The following is a 5,598-nucleotide window of genomic DNA, read 5'->3' as shown; positions in this document are numbered from 1 at the left end:
TTTTTGGCGATGATTATTTAAGGGTGAGAATACATCTCACATCTTCAAAACTTGTTTACCCAATTATTTGTTAATTCTGTCATGGAAGTCTGGTGTTCTTTATAACCCCCCCCCCTCATTCTAATGTAAACAGTGTACCATAGTTAAGCAATTGTGCCAAGGTTCTACCTATCTTTTTGTTTAGAAATTTGTAAATAAATTCAGTGCGTGATTTTGTTTCTTAAAATGCCAAAATAACTTTTTGGTGGATAGGATACAAAAAGCCCTTTTTAAAATTATTTAGAACTGTTAGGGCTAAGGTGGGGGCAAAACTAACAAGGCATGGTTTTTACTCTGCAGCGATCCTCCTTTGTTTGCATGTGAAATGTTTTGGTACACCAATTTAGGGAGTAGTTCAAAACAAGCAACTTGGCTAATGTGTTTTGGTCTGAGTACAAGTGGAAGGCAACAGAGCACACGATAAAACACATGTATACATAATCACATCTTTCTGGATCAGCACAAGCTACTCCAAAGTGTAAAATACAGCTCTTATTTCAGGGGGTATTGCTAGGAACAAATGAGCTGCTGTGTGTGGAGTCAAGAGGCTGTGTTTTATACTGTATTTTTTTCTTGCTTGTAAGTATAGGAAAAGTTTAGTATTACTGGCCTCTGAAGACGTGTTTGCTGTTCTGATATTGGAATACAGATCCAAAGCACTAATGTGCATCCTCTTATATAAGACAAGTTACTGAATTGGGAAGTGGGTTGCCCAGTTTTAGCCCTGCTTCAGACATCTATTCTTAGCCATATGGATTCCTATAATAATTTCTTGTAGTTTGCAGGATCCACCTGGAACTCTCTTCTAAACTTCAGATCCCAAGTCATGTATCATTCAGATTAAAACACTGTGCAAAAGCATAGCTCTCAGGTGTTTTAGTGCAAGATGTTTAGCAAACATCAGCTGCGAGCAGACAATCTCTTTTTGGAATGTGGGTTTCTAGAAGTTTAGCCAGAGGTAAAAAATATTAGGTTGAGGGGAGCTTATGTGAAAGTTATTGAAAGCTGTTTGCCTAGAAGCATGGCTTTCTGGTGCCTGGAACTTACTGCCAAAGGGGTTTACATAAGCCCTATTCAGCTGTCTTATGTGATTACAATTCCGAAAGGGCAGAAAGCAGGAATGTGCTTCCTGATTCTGCTCCTTCCATCTCATCATATTTGGCAGTGGGGAGCTGCTGTAAGGTAAGTTATTTGTGCAAGTTACAGACATAAATGTATGCAGAGTTCACATATAGCAGTTACCCAAACTACATGAAAGGTGTATAGACTGAGCCAGGAACTGAAATCCTGCTCCATTTCCATGTGTAACTGTGAGCTGGATAATGCTACAATGCAGGTAACCAAGAACTGCCACAAATAGTTTACAATAGATTTGAAGAGCACTTTAAATTAAGGTGATGCTGCCATCACACTTTTTAAAGGTATAATAGGCTTCTGGGTCTATGAGAGGCACATACTGAGAATAATTATTTCTGTATATTACATCACCAAAGAGGATTACTGGTATTTTTTATTCATTTAAGGTAGACACACCACACCACGAAAAGTACAATTTTGGTATAGTATATTAAACTACCCTGAGTTAATCTCAAAAAACTTCATTCAATAGGTATAGAATAAACTTGTACCAAAAAATTCTTACAGCAGTAAGAAAAATCCATTTTTACAGTGTGAGAAGAAAGTCTCATAAAGAGAACTGTCTGCCCACCACCTGAAGAGCGTGGCCAGAAAAGAGCACTGAGGGATTGTGTCTTGGCCCCATGGTCCTTGTACTTTGGTGTGCTGCAGGACACAATTATGTTGCCAACGCTGTTTAATAGCTGTGTTAGGAGCAGTTATTCACAGCTTGGAGCAAAATGTCATATGTTGATGATACCCAGGCTCTAGATTTCTAAATATCATGAGTCAGGAAAGGCAGAGCCTAGTCTGGAATGCTGTCCAGAAGCATTTGTGGAATGGATGGGTAATAAGCCAAGCTTAAACCCAGGGTAGGTCCAGTTCTAGGAGATGGATTGGCCATCTGCCTGTCCAGGATGGGGTTACTCTCCTTTGGTCAGAACAGGTGCATAGGTTGGGGGCGTTCCTGCATCCATCTTTGCTGCTGAGGTTTAGTGGCTAGGAATGCCTTTTACCTGCTATGGTTAGTGTTCCAATCACACCCCTTCTTGGACACGGATAACCTAGCTACGATGATTTATACATTGATAACCTCGACTTTTACTATTGCAATATGCTCTTATGTGCCCAGCCCAGAAGCTCCAACTGGTACAAAATACTGTGGCTAGACTACAGATAGGTAGCCGTGTTGGTCTGCCATAGTCAAAATAAAAAAATCCTTCCAGTAGCACCTTTAAGACCAACTAAGTTAGTTCTTGGTATGAGCTTTCGTGTGCAAGCACACTTCTTCAGATACACTGAAACAGAAGTTGCCAGATCCTTCTATATAGTGAGAAGGTGGGGAGGGGTATTACTCAGAAGGGTGGTGGGAATGGGAGATAGCTGAGATGAGCCTGCTGACGACTCTTAACGACTGTAATAGGTCTTACAGGAAAAGGCATGGGGTGAGAAGGTGAGAAATGGCTTAGTCATGTATAATGGGATAAGAATCCAATGTCTTTGTTCAAACCAGGTCTCTCCATGGTTTTAAGTTTGGTAATGAGTTGCAATTCAGCAGTTTCTCTTTCCAGTCTATTTCTGAAATTCCTTTGTAGTAAAACAGCTACTTTGAGATCTTGTATAGAATGTCCTGGGAGATTGAAGTGTTCTCCTACTGGTTTCTCTGTTTTGTGATTCTTGATGTCAGATTTATGTCCATTTATTCTTTGGCGTAAGGTTTGGCCTGTTTGTCCAATATAGAGAGCTGAAGGACACTGTTGGCATTTGATGCCATACACAATGTTAGATGATGAGCAATTGAATAGTCCCGAGATGGTATGTGTGATGTTGTTGGGGCCAGTAATGGTGTTGTCCGGGTGTATGTGGCAGCAAAGTTGGCATCTGGGTTTATTGCAGGCTCTGGTGCCAGTGTCCGTGTTAAGTCTGGTTGTAGTATTATTGTGGGTTAGGAGTTGTTTAAGATTGGGTGGCTGTCTGTAGGCAATGTAAGGTCTAGACTGTTAAAAGTTAAGCTACTGTCAGCACATACCTGGCGCTTAAATGTTTTCACTGGTTGCCCCCATTACTAGGACAGGGTCAAGGTTCCTATGTTAATTTGCAATATCCTTAACCCTGATATTCTAGCCTGATCACAGAGATCTTTGGTGAAGTCTCTTTTGGTGGCTCAGATGAACAGCTCACAACTACTACAAGCTGCATTCAACTGAGATCCTTGCTGAACTCTTTTTTGCTTCAGTCGTTTTACGACTGCGTTGGCTTTATGATGTTAATTGTTCTTGTTTTCTTGACTCATTTTCTGTGAGCTATTTTTATGCTCATCGCCTAGCAGTACAAATAATCACTTCTATTTCTTTACAAGTAAATACGAACAAGAGACCGTACAGAGCAGATTGGGTACTGGAGCTGGTTGCTGGAGAAGGAAAAGAATGGCCGTTATTCAGTCACAAGACATTTGAGAGCTAACGCAGTTTAAAGAGCTTCTCCCTCATCCAATCACACTATTTGCAACCCTCTTCCCCCCAAAAGACAGGATCTGCTAAGAGTACAATCAGCGACAGTAATTGTCGGGGTGGGGTGGGGATAGCTTATATATGTTCCCCAACCTCAAGAGCTATATGCAAGTTTATTTTGGAGAATAAACAAATAATAATCACAAATAAGGTAAACATTTTCTGCTGTAATCAGAGCTGTAGGTGTGGTACAACACAACTGCATTCAGCATCCTTGGAGTGCCAGAGGGAGTGCTAGCTTGGTGTGGCTGTAGTCTTAGGGCTACACAATTATGCTTTAATGGATGGATTATACTTGCTGAAGACTGCAAATCAGAGAAACTAGACATTTATTGCGGTTAGGGATATGGCTTCAACAAGCTGCTCAGCTCTTACCTCCCTCTCCATGAACAATTTGCATAAAGTAGTAAAAGTGAATTACACAGTGGAATAATTTATTCTCGTCTCACAATCTAGACTTTGTTTTTACAAAACGCCCACATCTTTGACTTCGGAGGTAAATATATACCACTGTGAAACATTTAAAAGTCAACTTCGAGCCCTGCAGTTCTTTAAAAACAAAACAAAACTCTATAAACTTCTAAAAAGAGTTATTTTGGCAGGCTACTTACCCATCAGTGTATGAAACTCCCATTGTTCTCGGTACATTAGTGGCAGGGAAATTCATTAGCGTGAGCAGTTTCTGAGCTCTGGGTGCCTAAGATTTCAGATTAAAACTGCAGAGTGGAAGGAAAGGAGGACCTTTTTCTGCCTCCACACTTCCAGCTACTCTCTGAAGACTGGAGAATAGAATATTAGGGGGGGTGGGCAGGGGAAGGACTAGACTATGTGGGAAATGAACATAGTATCTTAGCTGCAGTTCATTTGGTTTTCAGTTTTGTATTGTTATAAAACGTGCCTAGACATTCCGTTGTTGCAACCATAACCTAGCTATAAGGTGCCATTTAGCTCCTATCTTTCATATCTCAGTTCCTAACACTGCTACCCATGAACTTTCAGTTGATAATGTTCATTTCCAAAGGCCAGAAAATAACCAGGAATAATAATCTGTCAATAAATTTGTTTTGAATGGAAAGGTTATCATCTAGACACTGATTTTCTTCAGCAACTGAGATAAACCTAAATGTAACTGAGGAGATAAATTGTTGATGCTTTTAAACAAGACTCTAAAATTTATGTCTCCTGTGAATTACAACAGAGCTGGGGTAGCCAACGCAGTGCCTTTCGGATGTTGCTGGACTACAACTCCCATCATCCCTGCCCACTGGCCATGTTGGCTGAGGCTAATGGGAGTCCTTACAGTATCTGGAAGGCACCACAATGGCTACCCCTGCAATAGAGTACCACAATACTAATTCTGAAATGATGGAAAAACGGAAAAACACCTTAAATAGAATATTGTTATAGGCCTGCAAGAATACATGGTGACCTGAGGAATGATGATACGACCTGAGGAATGATACCTTTGTTTAAACACTGAAATGACTTTTGTTATAGGTAAATAAGTAGATATTTGGTGCTTCTGTGAGGGGTGGGATTGTAAAAATGAAAAACAAAACCCCCCTGCTGTATATGAACTATTGTTTATAACTGATTTGCAAGTAAGTAAAGAGAAAAAAGAAAAACGCCTTATAAACTAAGATGTGCTACAGAATAAAGTTTTGTTTCTATAAATTGTGTTCTAATACTTCCACTGACTGGATGTCTATGATTTTAAACATGGAAACTGGTTAAACAAACAAAACTCCCGAAAAACACAAAGTACTTTTTCTTAGAAAAAAATGTTGTATATTGTCATGATATGCCTGCTGTTAAAAAAACCCTCTACTGCATTACAAGTGCTATATTTAACTGTCAAGAAAAAGATTAAAATTCTTAACCGTAAAAGGAAACGAATTATTTCCGCAAGTTTATGAACAGACAGACGTAGCAA

This window comes from Podarcis pityusensis, assembly GCF_964106645.2.
Source record: "Podarcis pityusensis genome assembly, chromosome: 4".
NCBI lineage: Eukaryota > Metazoa > Chordata > Lepidosauria > Squamata > Lacertidae > Podarcis > Podarcis pityusensis.
The sequence above is the reverse complement of the archived record's forward strand: the minus strand, read 5'-3'. Positions refer to the sequence as shown.